Raw genomic sequence first — 15,476 nt, 5'->3', positions numbered from 1 at the left:
ATTTTTTAAAAAAATATTTTTTCCTAGTCACTCTTTTAGAGCCGCTGGGTAGCTACATAATGGGTTTGAAACCAGTCTTGACTAGGACACCACTCCACTGGAGGACACAAGCTCTCACACAGCATGTATGTGAGGACAATTTGAAAGTTGGCAAATCAATGTTTCCATATATCTTTGGATTGTGGCAGGAAACCAGAGACCCATACCTCTCAAATATCCAGATTTTTGTCTCATATTTTTGGTCTGTTCCTCATAAAACTTGTGGCTTTCTGGCAAATCACAGATGATTCAAGTCATGAAATAATTATATACATTGAGTTTCAGACTTCACTACCTTCAGAAACTGCATGGTAACACAAATCCTGTTATTCTAATAACTTTTTAAGTTTATAAGAGCAATATCTAAAATATGCCCCTATTTTTGGGCCTTGGTTGCCCCATTATATTATTGTCCAGAGTCATTGCACTAAGAGGTTGAGAAGTATGCAGAGACCCCTGTGAAAACCTAAGTAAATACATGGAGCACATGCAAACTCCAAAAAGAAGGTGCTTTGGTTTGCGAGCAAATGAACCACAGAACTAAGTAGAGGAAAGGAAGAACATTAACCACTTCATCATGGCAGTGCCCAAAACTTGCATACCTCTCAACTGTCCAGATTTTCACAGAATATACAGATTCTTGTTTCACAGTTTTGGAATGTTCCTCATGGAAATTTGTGGTTTTCTGGAAATCACTGAGGGTTGAATTCACTAAATAATGATATACATTTGAGTTTCAGGCTTCATATCCTCTGTAAAAAGCATGTTCACACAATTCCTGTTTTTCTGACAACTTTTTAAGTTTATAAGAGTTGTTGTTGTTGTTGTTGTGTCTTTCAGCTTTTCCCGGTTAGGGGTCGCCACAGCGGAACTCTGGTCCGCTAATGATTGGCAGTAGATATTTACGTGCCAAGTTGCTGGCCCTGATGCACAACCTTCAACGAAGGTACTCCCATTCACGCATGTCTCCACACAGAAAGCGCTCTAGCTGAGAATCGAACAGGATAACGTCTTACTGTGAGGCGACAACGCTACCGCAGCACCACCATCGCAAAATTTGTTCCTATTTTTGGGCCTTTGTTCCACCATTATTTTAGCCACTGACCAGATTTCTTGAGCTAAGAGGTTGACAGGTTTGCCAAAAAGTGAGTTTTCAAAACTCATGACATTTCTTTCTTTCTTTTTAATCACATGCCATTTCCTGACAAATGTAGATTTTGTTTTTAAATGTTCAAAATAAATGGACAAGAATAAAGTAAATATAACTAACATTCAAAACAAGAAAGGCAGCATGTACATAGAATAAAGTCCTGAATAATCAAGTAAAAAATGGGGAGAAAATGTTATTCAAATATGTTTTCCTCAACCACTGCAGTTCTTATCACATGCTCTGTGTTATTAGTCTATGGAGAAATAAAATGAATACTACATTGCAATGTCCAAATCATTAAAGTCAATACAACTTTCAGTCAAATCGAAATAGAACAAAAAATGCACATTAAACAATGAACTACCTCAGTAAATTAGCAAGAAAATACATTTCTGAATAGTTTTGTGACAATCTTCCCCCTAGCTTGTAAAGAGGTAAGTTAAAATAAACAAAACCTGCATTCATTTTTTCCAGAATGGTAGTTTCTATGACAGTATCTTTAGAAAAGAAAGCTGCTTCGTTTTGTAAGAATCAGCACCTTTTCTAGACAAAAATTTTCAAACAACACATTGTACATTTTGCCTGTAACCTCATATCATAAGTCTACAAAACTAATATTTATGTTTTAGCAATAGGCTGAATGCCACCTTGCAGTTTTACCAAACACGTGAAATAAAACTTTTCAAATTCCCTTCATTTCCAAATCCTTACCTTGCTTTTTACCCTCACAGATGTACAACAATCAACAAACTTCAAGAGCAAAGATCACAGGGTTTACTAGTTTGATGCCTTTCTTCTCCATATATCCCCCGCCACCATCTACCATATACAGCTATGTGATGGCTTGGCTTCAATAATTGCTGAAACCTGCTAGATGAGCACACTTGAAGAACACTGCTGAAATTAGTGCACTTCATCAGAAGGAAAGTATATAATATAAAACTATAATGGTTACTAGTGTGTGTGTGTGTGTTTATGTAAGTATGTACACATGTATGTATGGGTTTGGGGGTATTCCAAAATAACAGAGCACCTAAGAATGGTTTTAAATGGTAAACTGCAGCATTTGGTAGTCAACCAGATGCAGAGATGACATTTAGCTTATGCAATATAAGACAGAGTAAATATACAGAAGGAAAATACTAAAGGAAAGCTTGCTTAGGTCTGGAAAACATGAGTTTCAAGAAGAAAAATGACCTGTTAATTACTTATCAGACAGTATGGACATACCTGGCCAAAAGAAAGATTACTACCTGAAGAGAAGCCCATGAATTACCACATCGATGGTAGTCCACTGAACACAGAAGGTGTTATAAGAGATCTGGGAACACAGGTTGACGGCAGCCTCTCTTTTGACCACCATATTGCCACTGTGGTCAGAAAGTACTTCTATGTGGCACATCTCATTACTAAGGGTTTTACATCCAGGAAGAAAGAGGTCATTGTCTTCCTCTACTCTTCCCTCATTAGGCCAGTTATCGAGTATAATGCCCCATTTGGCATGCACCTCACTAGACACCTGCAACAACTGGAGAGGCCACAAAAGTACCTCACAAAGAGGATCCTTGGCCTTAAACAGTTGTCCTATATGGACAGACTCAAAAAACTCCAACTATTCTCTGTCTCATATGACCTACTTAGAGGTGATCTCTGCTTGACATACAATGCCATGTCTGATCCAGCTCTGTTTGAAAGGCTACATCTAAAGAAATCCCAATCCCTCTACACCACACACTCGAGTGACCTCAACCTCATTACCACAATCAACAGAACATGCTGGAGGGACAGGTTCATAACCCAGAGACTGCCCATGCTATGGAATAGACTTGCCATACATGCCAAGCAGAGCACCTCAATGGCCTTCTTCAAAAGAAATCTTAATGAGTGGATGGGAAATCGAATATTCACCCTGAGGATTACTCCAGTGGCTCTACTTGACAGAGGCACTGGGAACTAAGGTTGGGTGGCACAATGCCAGGGTAATTCTATGGGTGAGGCTTGTAAAGGCTCCAGGGCCATTAGCCTAGTACACACACCTATGAACCTATGAACCTATGAGACAAAAAACATGATGAAGCAGAAATCAATGAGATAAATGCATTTACCTCATTGCTCAGTGTTCAGCAGAGGGTTAATGGTTTACTTAAAATGATTAGTACATACCTCACTTCATAAATAGCAAATCGACTGACTTAGAACAGAAAAATTTCAATATGTCAATAAAGGTGTTCTTTCAAAACATACTCAAGGCCATCTCAAACTCACATACGAAGATAAAACTATATCCTTGAAGTAAGATAGTTCCACACATTACTTTTTTCATGTTTTAGACAACTTCTTAAAAAGGTGAAGTAAGCACACAGAAGTATTTATTTATTTGGACGGTGCAGTGGTGCAGCGGTAGCATTGTCGCCTCACAGCAAGAGGTTCTCCGGTTCAGTTCTTCAGCTGTGGTGCCTTCTGTGAGGAGTCTGCAAGTCCACCCTGTGTTCATGTGCGTTTCTTCTGGGTGCTCCGGTTTCCTCCCACGTTACAAAACATGCGTCTAGAGTGTTTCTCCCTGGGCCTCTGCTGAAAATTGGCTTTGTTCCAAGTAGGACTTTCCCGATAGACAAATGTTAAATAAATAAAAATGTACACACACACACAAATATATATTCTCACACATATCTGCCATGTTTAATGTTTTTCATAAATGTGTGTGCATATATAAAACATTACACATAACTGGTGAGATACATAGATGCTCAAAGATGCTAGTGGAAGGAGACCTGTGGCTTATTGCATGTGTATGAGTGCTACAGGTAGCCCGTTTGCATCCACCTGTCCTTTTCCTTGTCTCATCATTTCCTTTCTCTGTTGCAAGCAGCTATGAACGTCTCTCATAGTTTATACTATACCAATTGCTTTCAGCAATGCATTCCAATGCCCCATTGCCCTCTCTGTCAGGTACTATTCTCTGTAAAATAAACAAATGTAGACAGTGTCAAGGTGGTGCAACAGTTAGCACCACTACCACACAACACTTAATTCTTCAGTTTGATTCTTAGCTGGGATGCCTTCTGTGTGGAGTCAGCATGTCCTCCTTATGTCCATATGGGTTTACACCAGAATCTCCCTTTTCCACCCACAAGCAGAGACATGCCAATAAGTGAAATGTTTTTCCTCTATATTGCACAGGAGCATGAGCCGTGCACGCACGAGTGTGTGTGTGTGTGTGTGTGTGTGTGTGTGTGTGTGTGTGTGTGTGTGTGTGTGACAGACTGGCATCCTGTTCAGACTGTTTTCTCTGCCTTATGTCCGCATTACATGCTGGGAGGGGATCCATCTCCCCAACAGCCATGAAAAGGATAAACCAAATCAAGAATTAACTAATGAATAAATCGGGAATGAATGAACTTGAAATATCCCCCTCCCAGCTACTGCTGCCATTGTCTCCTTTTCCCTATGCATTTTTCACAACTCCACCACTCCCAGATGTCCCAGACAATGTAGTGTCCAACTATTTTCCAATCTTTCTTTTCTAATATAAAAATTACCAAGCTATTAAAAATCTCCAGCATATCAGATGTCAAAGACCAACACTACAAAAATACTACTAAATACTTAATACTACTAAAGCTACATGCTCTGGGAACCTAAACCTTGTCACCACAATAAACAGAACATGCTGGAGGGATAGATTCCTGTCAGAGACTTCCCATACTCTGGAACAAACTACCTATCTATATCAAACAAAGCTCCTCATTAGCACTCTTCAAGAAAAATCTTGATGATTGGATGGGAAATAGGAAATTTAACCCGGGGATCACCTCTGTGGCTCTGCTCGACAGGGGCACAGGAAAATAATTTTCTTGGGTGGCGAAAGCCAGGGTATCTTTTTGGCTAGGCTTACATAGGCCCTAGGGCCAACAGCCTAGTACCTACCTATGAACCTATGAACCTACAACCTCCCCACCAAAACTACATCACCCTTAAAATATCTTGAGTGTGGCTACATCAAACCCTTAATTCCAGCTTCATACTGAGATAAAGAGAACAAAAATAAACTACCTATTACTCTGGGCTCGAAAAAAAACCATACATTCCTTCCCCATCAGCTAAGGCCGCCACAGGCAAATGAGTACTTTTACCCAAGTGGTTGATGACCTATATGTTACAGCTGTTGGTTCCGAAAAGAACTAGAACTACATATCCCTTCAAACTCTTGTGAACAAAATCTGTTGCTACACAACCAACTCCCCTAGGAGTGGGCTAAATGGCTGCCAGTTAAATAGACAATTGACCTGTTTCTCAGTTCCATAACATACAAACTGCTTCATCAGGACACTGTCACACCCCTCTCAGCCAAACTCATATCTTCCTACAGCCTGTAAAACTGCCTATAATCTAGTTCAGGGCTATAAACTCCTAAAGCAAAACTTCACTACATGACTACTGCTCGTCTTTACTAGCTCCAAACGTAAGCAAGGGCTCACACCCAACTTAAAAGATCTCTCTTCCCACGCTAAAAGCCTACCTGGTTAATCAAAGTTAATGGAGATGCCTACCCTTAGGCAACATAAATTAACTCCCATATTCTACCCGAGTCTTCACATTCCTCTTCACTTACTGGCTTATCATCACAGCTTATCACTATATAGATACAATGCAGTTGGTCTATTACATTCTTTTAGTCATATACTTTAACATACGCTTTATCTCTTTTTTACATTCTGCCTTAATTTATGCCTATTTGTAATGTTGTATTTTACTTGTATCTCTACCATGTCTTTGTACTCTGACTTCTTACTCTCAATATTATATAGTATGTATTTTTGTGGTCTCAGTGTAAATTAGGGTTGGGTCTGAAACTGGACAGTTTTGATCAGTGCCCTATCCCTGAAGACAAATATAAATAAATATAAAATTAAATAATTTTCTAAGTCTCTGCTCATATGCTAGTCCCTTCATAACTTCATCACTTTGACAGCTCTGTACTGCTCACATTTATCATGCTAAACTCCTGCAGTAAGCATGACCTCCAATAACTGCACATAGTATTCCAGATGTGGCTTTACTGGTGATCTGTAAAAATGTAAGCATGACTTCAGTATCTTTGGAATTCAGTCCCTGGACATCTCAACACCCTACCGACCTTCACCCCTGACCTTTCACACTGCACAGCATGATTTTAAGTGTGATTATTATATTTTCCATGAGGTCTGTTCTCCAAAGCCTATAAAACACAGTACTTTATTACATTTCAGCTGCTTTCTTTAGTGCTACAAAGTAAGATGCTACAGGCCTCTGGAGCCCTGTCCCCCAATCTTTGAGTGTGTCATCAAAATAAAAGCCACTCTTGATCTCAAAATCCTTTATGATATATAACACAAATATTACAAACAGGATTGGTTCTAGTAATGAACTCAGTAGCACTTCACTACTTACTAGCTCTATTCCTGACTGTTCCCCTTCTAACAACCACCTTCAGCTTTACATCAGACAGCCTGTTTCCAGTCCTCTCCACTATTCTGGACCCTGTGCCAAATCCTCTAATCATCCTATGAACCTTCACATAAAAAGTACATAGTGCCTCCCTTTGGATAAGTTGTTCATGCAAGAAAAACAAAACAGCTAGGCAACTTCATCAAAATACTAAATAACAGGACAGGAACATTTGTGCCTGGCTTGTGCCAGTGCATCTCCTACCTACTTGTTTCTTTGTCAGAATACAAAAATGCCCTCCTAAAGAAGCATATCAGAGAGTTATGCATTGCAGCATACCTCTCAATGACTCAATGACAAATCTCAACAGAATCAGGGACAAATCCATAAATAATCAGGGACAGTCAGGGGCAATTTTAAATTATTAATACTATTAACTTGAGACATTAACGGAATAACATAATGTGAATTCATATACATTTTCTGAAGTAAATGAAGTCAAGAACTCTAAAGAAATTATTTATGGAGTATTATTCACCATCTTTTCTCCAGAAGCAGGAGTGTAGCCAAAGATTTACATTTTGTACTGAAACGTAATGCTGCGGCCCCCATTACCCACTTGTCATTTTAAAAATGTACTCAGCCCTCAGCATGCTACCCCCAGATACATGGGAAGAAGCATGTTATTTTCAACTGTTACAATTTATTTCCATAACAAGCTAGTTTTAGAGGTGTATTCCTATTGCGCAACAATTCTTTGTGTACCGCTATACTGTGACTATTCATTTACACAGTTATAACCATTCTGTGCTGTTTGAGTGTCGACATTTGAAAGAGATGGTCAAAAAACAAAATGTACTTATTTCAGTACACCAAGTATGCCATCTACACCCTTGTCCAGAAGTCACCAATTTTAGGAGGGATTGGGAGGGACAGAAGTAAAATTTGACTCAAAATCAGGGAAGTCCCTGAGGTATGCATTGCAGATGGTCTGAATGGCTAAACATATCATGCCTTAAGTATATTAAAGAAGCTTCCTCTTACAGATTGTTATCTACAACTCTGCACAACATGAACTTCCACATCAGATCCCCTGCAGAAATTTTTCTGACCTTCACAGCTGCACTCCTAATAGAGCTTTCACATTCTCAGTTGCCTACTTCTTGAAATCTGACAAAAATTGTCAATATTTTTAAATATTTACTTTCTCTCTACTGCCTGATTATGAGTTCTCCTGTGACTCAATCAGCTCATTTATTCCCAGTAGGACAGGAGATGATTATGGGAGGCTGCCAACCAGGTGGCCATCAGGATTTCATTTAAACTCTACTGATCCCCATGGCAGCTGATGGGTGTGGCTTATAAAACCAAACCCCAGAAAGGTATGATGTCACTCATGTCTGGCTGTTACTACAGACAGTACTGTACACAGCACACTCCCCCATTATGGCTCAATTGCTCCTAGCATACATGCAGTATACCCATACTCCACTAAGTGTCACTACATCACATGGTCTAGCTGCTTCCCTTGCTTCAGGATGAGCAAGGTGGCACTGGTCTCTCTCTTTCATCCTACGTCATCAGCTCCTCTACTGGTCAGGTTGGTAATTAATCTTGTGCCAACTGGGTCATGATCTAGACTAGTTAAGTTTGACAAACAAAATATAGTGCAAAGGACAGAACACTAGAAGTAGGCACCCATTACAAAGAATGGCAGAGTGATATAATAACATTATTTGTTAAACAAGTTGGCCCACTGAACACACAGTCCTTTTTCAGAGGTGACCCAGGAGCATTGACTGGTTAACTTACTCAAGATCACACAAAAGGCAAATGACAGCTGAGGGAATCAAACTGTGTACCCCATGAACTGCACACAACCTTAAGCTTTTCTCCAACTGCAAAATTTCAAAATTTGAAAACAGTTCCTTCATACACATTCAGAACCAACTTTAAGTCCAATTAAAAAAAGTGGTAGAATTCAGAATTTATCTTGCATTTAGTCAAGAGAGGTAGTTGCAGCCAAATGCAAAGAACAAATGGCCAAAAACAATTCAAAGTGGTTGCCATTATTAAGCATAACACTTTCTACTCAGAGAAATTATTTGTAACTAGTGTTTGAGTCTGGGTAAATTCCTGCTGACAATCTCAGTGTCCCACTACTGTTTTACTGCAAAGTGTGTAGTTCCTAATAGTAAATCCAACAAGAACGTAATTCAGCCACCAAGTTTATTAGAACAAATCTGCAGGCTCACAATGACCTAGGACCTGTTTCTCTCAAGCAATGACTTCCTCAGATTGGTACAGCCCTAATTTTCACAATCGAACTAATAATACATGTGACTCAACAGTGTGTGCTGATTTGAATATGTTTAGCGATTCAAAGCAAGTAGAAAATGTTAGTAATATTATTATCCCTATGTCAGAGGTCACAAATGATGAACATTTCATTTTGTATAATATAGCGAACAGTCATAGTATGTGTGTAGATGAAATATGTACTACAAATGTTAACATTTTAAGTGAATCAATTTGCTTTGAAGACAATATGGGTTTTAGTGAACTCACAACTACAAATGTTAATATGTGTTATTCTAGTATTTTTGAGGCGGAATCATTAGTTCAAGAACCTGTTGAACTTAACAGTGAAGTAATGGGTGTGGATCCTTTAATGAATTTAAGTGTACACCTGCCTATTAATATGATTAATGAAGATAGTAATGCACTTAATATGTCAATTGTACCTGATGTAGATTCATTTATTACAGAATTTATTGACAATAATGTGAATCAATTAGATAATTTGTGTATTGATATGAGATGTACCAATGTTAGTTTGGGTTTTAAAGAGTGTGGTATTTTAAGTAACCCTATTATTTTGTCTAATAATGCTAGAGATTTCAAAATTTATAATTATTCTAATATATTATTTGATAGTGAACATGCGGAATTCTTTTCTAAAGGATTTAATTTTATTCCTTCTAGGAAAGGAAATATGGTGGATTTATTGATGGACTTAAAACTTTTTACACGGAAAATTAATTTAAAGCAACATTTTTATGATGATAATATTATAAGTACAGATCAAAGAAATAAATTGGTAAAACCAAGTATATTTAACCCTGTAATGAACCCTACGGTAACTTTATTTGAAAGATTATGTGAACAGAATATAAGACAATATTATAAAAATAATAAATGGAGTAAATCATATAACAACATGACAGATAGAGAATATGAAATACTCGAAGAAATAAGTAATATGGGCAATGTTAGAATCATGAAACCGGATAAGGGTAATGGTGTGGTGATAACCAATAAGCAAGATTATATTAGTATTTTGATGGCTATGCTTTGTGAAGACAACTACACTGAAATGAGCTTGAATGAAATAAATATAGCCTTTAGAAGAGTAGATATGAATTTGGAAGATATGCTTATGCAGGATGAGATTAATGAAGAAGATTATGAATATTTATTGAACAAGTTTCCGGTTATCAGTAATATATTTGGGATACCAAAAATTCATAAGGGTCTAGATAATGTGAAATTTAGACCGATAGTTGATGGCAGGCGAAGTAAAATTCATTTTATTAGTAAATATTTAGATCACCATATGAAAAATGGTTTAAAGCAATTTACACATATTTTAAAAGATTCATGGCACTTTTTGGAAAGAATTAAGCACTTGGATATTTGTAAGAATATGGAGATATTATTTGTAACTATAGATGTTTGCAATTTGTTTTCTGTAATACCACACAATGTGGGTTTAGTGTGGTTGGAAGAACAATTGTGTGCCTCAGGCATATATGAACAGGAAAAAATTAATCTGTATGTTAGATTAATGGAACTTGTCCTTTGCAATAATTTTGTATACTTTGAAGGACATTACTTCAAACAAAAAACTGGAGTAGCTATGGGAGCATCTTGTGCTCCCATTTATGCCAATTATATTATGGCACATTGGGAGGAGCAGTTTGTTTTGAATAGTGAATTTACACCATATATTAAGTTATATTCGTTACCTGGATGATATTTTTATAGTGTGGACAGGTGATAAAACAAGGTTGGATGTTTTTCTGAAATATATTAATAATACAGTGTGGTTTTTACAGTTTACTCATGAATTTAATGATAAGAAAATTAATTATTTGGATATCACATTAGAATATGATATTACAGAAGGTGTTATTAATTCTAATATATATAGGAAACCTACGTTTTCCAATTCTTACTTGCATAATAATAGTAATCACCCTAGCCATCAAAAGAAAGCCATAATCAAAGGGCAGATGGTTAGGGCAGTTCGTATGACAAGTAAATTAGTTGATTTAGTGTGTGAATTGGACTTTATTATATCCTTATTTTTAAATAGAGCATATTCTGAAAAATTATGCAGGGAAGTTAAGGAAGAGATTTTAATTAAAAAGAACAGTGGTATCATGCAAGCCATTTTATTATCAGATACAGACAAGTTTGGTTATAATTGTAATGAGGAGCCTGTAGTGAGATTGATTGATGAATCCATTTTATTTATTGTAACTTATAATAAGGATATAGAAGTTATCCAGAGATTTATTTTGAATAACTGGGAGGTTTTCAAAAATGATAGTGAGTGTAGTAAGGTTTTCAATAAAAAATTGAAATTTGTTTATAAAAAAGATAGATCATTTAAGGACATTTTTGAAAAAAGTACTGTCACTCTAAAACATCCTATAAATAGGATAAAGGGTAATTTTAAGTGTGGCAGATGCACCACATGTTGTTATATCTATATTACTGATGATAAGTTATCAGTAAATTATTGTAACATTAATATTTTAGGACACTTTGATTGTCACACTAAGAATGTGGTCTATCTTGCAAAATGTCAGAAGTGTGAAGTATTTTATGTGGGCAGAAAATTCAGAGAGAGAATTAAAGAACATCTCTTGGATATAAAACATAAAAAATCTGTCAACGCTCTAGCAAGACATGTGATTGAATGTGAAAATCATCATTTTAAATTCTGTGTTATACAGCAAATGAATACTGATCCACAAGGTAGAATCACACAATACCATTTGGATTTGTGTGAACTTAGATGGCAGTTACGTTTAAATGCCCATAATCATCCAGGTATTAATGAATTCACATCCATAAAACCCTGTCTTAGGATTAGACAAATAGAGGGTTGAAACACGAAAACAAACAAAAAATTGGTATAAATTATAATATTTTGACAAACATTAAATAGTACATGGTTATTATAGGTTAGTATCCATTAAATTAAATATTATATTCATGGATATTAAGCATTAATGGACATAATTTTATATAATTTTATATAATATATATTAAATAATTGTAATTTTATGAATGTGTATTTTATATAATAAAAATTGTAATTATTTATATAAATTGTTTCAGATATATTTAAAAGGTTTTTAAATTGAAATATTTATACATTGGTGCACACACATTTATTGTTGTTCAAGTAACATTATTCTAGACAGTAATTAGTGAATGTAATTATTATTGTTTTTATTATTAATGTATTATATTGATTTATTTATTATATGTATAACTTTAAGTATAACTACTGCATTAATTGTGTTCAATTAGTTGTTATGGAATTTAATTTTAGTAATTGTTAATTGAATGCACTATATATAGGGCTGTACCAATCTGAGGAAGTCATTGCTTAGACGAAACCTAGGTCATTGGTGAGCCTGTCGTGCAGATTGTTCTAATAAACTTGGTGGCTGAATTACGTTCTTGTTGGATTTATCGTTTTAACCTCCTTTTTGTGATTCTTAGTTCCTAATAGTACCTTCATCAGCTTTATACAGCAAAAGATACTGTCTGAATGACCCCCCCCCCCCCTTGCCAAATAGAATAATCTAACCCCCAGCCAAGGTCTGCCCACTTAGTCTTGAGTAAATGTGAGTAACACTACTGACTCAATCATATGTTAACTACAAAGACTGACTAGGCTAAAGTACCTGTTTTAAGAGGCAGTAGCTATTGAAATCCTAGACTAGCATTAAACAGTCTTTTCCCCTTTATATTCACAAATGAGATCCAACCTTCTATTTCCAAAGCAGATGTTTGTATTAATCTTTTCCATACTGACACTGCAGTGCAGGACAAAAGTTAGGGTGCTGCACTCCAGAGTTGCTGTCCCTCAAATTATATGTCTGCCTTAGTGGTAGCTCAGGTCGATGTATACGATCCCATGGTACTTAATAAAAGAAACCCTTTCCCTGGAATCTTTATGAAATTTGCCATGTTTAGAATGAGTACCACCTCTGGGCCATTAATAATTAATAAATGCTTCATTCTTAGGCAAGAGTACTTCTGAAGCTGGTGAGACAATTTAGCATGCAGACAAGAGCTGCTGACAGGTTTTATCTTGCAGTCATAGTTTTGACTACAAACAAATCACTCAACCAAACAGTTGTCCTGGGTCATCCCTGAAAAACGGTCCACATGTTTAATTTCCCTGGGAGAGACCAGACAAATAACTGCCCAATGACTCCTGCAGGTGAGCAGAAATGTTCTGCAGACATCAACCATTTGCAGAAATGAGAGGGGGTTCACAGCCGACACACACCGCATGCTCCATCCATGGGTTGTTGCTGGGCAGGTGCAGGGGCGGGGGTAGGGCTAAACAAACAAAAAAATACTCTTGACGGCTGCCTTAATGCCGGTCCTTTACAGATTACATTTGTCGGCGATGAAGGGGGGACCAATAATCTGAGTGATTGGGAAAGGGCTCGTGCAAAAAAAATCTTAGTTTATGTTAGTTTATGATTGAAACAGCAACATTTGGATTTTACCAGGAATAATGTGGAATCTTATAAAAGATGACTCTATTATGAAGAAAATGCCCTAAAACTCTGAAAAAGCAAAGCAATCCATCACAGATCCCTTTCAATATGATCTCTTCCTTTTACGTACTGACACCCCTTTTGTCCAGTTTCTTTTATGTTTACAAATTCTTTAATGTTTCTACTTTTGCTGCTGTCTGTCCTACATTCTTTATCAAACACTCAATCAATCTCCACCTTCTTCTTAAACAAGCAGCTCTGTAAAGCTCCACTCATCAAGCTTTTAGCTGTTCTTTTACTATAGATTTCCTTTTGGTAAATGATCACTTAACCATTTTTACTGTTTAAGTTATTAAATCGTAACTCTTTCACAATCTGTACCTCCAATATGCTTACATTTCCACAATGGGGTCAGTTCAAGTCAACTAGCTTTACATTTACATCCATAAACTCTAGGTTCTACTAATGGAAGTTCACATTCAATTTACTACTGAAGTGCCATATCCACACACACTACACTCTACCATTGAAACACCACATTTACTAAATCTATGCTCTACCATTGAAGTGTCACATCCACTAGACCTACATTTTCCTAATGAAAGTTCCAAATGTATTGGCTCGTATGCTATCCCCACTTTTCTCTACCTCAACTCTGGCTGCAACTCATACCTACAGCAGTTCAACACATTTCTCATGGAGTCAGCTAGCAATTCAACTTGTTACTTGAGCTTCAGTTCCACTAGTATTTCAGTGAAGCCCCAAACTCACTCAACCTCATGATGTACAACTATGTACTTTCCCACTGGAACTTCTGATGTGCTAGATTCTACAGTTTTCCATCAGAATTTTAGAGCCACTAGAATTCCAGTTACACGAATACTAATCACCACACTGAAATACCAACTCCAGTACCTACCTCTGTAATTTTCAAATAAAATTCATAGCCTCTCTCATCTGTAGTGTCCCCCTTGGGGTCCTCTTCTGTTAACTTTATGCATTTACACTGGTGCCCCATTTGCACTGACTACACTTTCTCTTTGATGTTTCATATCTAGTGGACCTAACCTCTTCTGATGCAGCCCACTGAAGCTTAGACTAACCAACCCTAAGTTCTTCCACTGGATCTCTGCTTCTATTTGCTTTTAGCTCCTTCACTGGAGTTTCTAGTCTACTAGGCTCAAAACGCTCACTGAGGGTCCAGGTCTGGTTGATCTACACTATCCTACTCAAGCTACAGCTCTAGTAGATTTATGCTATTCCAAGTGCAGCTACACATCCCCTAAGTATGGATTCAGATCCACTTGATCAGTGTTATCCTAAGAGAGATTCAGAAGCCTCAATTTACTCTCCCATGAACTCCACACCAATTAGCCCTTCCCTCTGTTACTGGAACTCTTTTTCCTGCAGCACTATGTTTTCCTGACAGAACTTCTAATAGACACCCTTTTTCCCTTCCACTGTACTCTACCAGTGGAGAACCAGAGCCACAGGTGTTACATGTTCCTTCACCTCTTTGTTTCCAAAAGTCTGCAAGTTCTCCATTTACTAGTCATCTTCCACATGCTTTGCACTCCCTTATCACCTTTCCTTGATTAACATCTCCAATGCTCACTCACTATATCCTATCCTCCACTCTGTCTGTATACACTCTCTACAACTACATATTTTATTGTCTTCACCCTTCCATTTCTTTCTACCTCTCCTGTATCCCTATACTATCTACTACCCATGCCACACTTTGATATTACTCAATTTTTTTAGATCTATAATGCATCACTGTATCCTCAGAACATCACAAATGTTATACATGTAATGCTCATGTATGTGCCAATTTAATTTATGGCACTTTTGTAAACCTCTAATTCTAATGAAGCTCTTATCTAATTTAGTTTCCACAACGCTACCTATATTACAGCACAGTTCTCTGCAATCGCCCTTCCTTTCTCCACCTGATCTGGTTGTACTCCCTTTAGACACGCAGCTAGTGAGTGCATATAGCAACTCTTCAGATTGTCAGGACTGCACTCTCCTTTTCCCTGGGC

General features: G+C 37.1%; 1 protein-coding gene across 10 annotated transcripts in view; it reads right to left on the bottom strand.

Annotated features, from left to right (window-relative positions):
- Positions 1–15,476, bottom strand: part of PLEC (plectin) — a 1,553,583-nt gene that overhangs the window by 541,236 nt on the left and 996,871 nt on the right. The gene's annotated exons all lie outside the window — the stretch shown is intronic.

The sequence above is a fragment of the Protopterus annectens genome, chromosome 3.part1 (genome assembly GCF_019279795.1).
Source record: "Protopterus annectens isolate FY-2018-M chromosome 3.part1, PAN1.0, whole genome shotgun sequence".
Classification (NCBI taxonomy): Eukaryota; Metazoa; Chordata; order Ceratodontiformes; family Protopteridae; genus Protopterus; species Protopterus annectens.
This window is presented reverse-complemented; position numbering and strand designations above follow the sequence as displayed.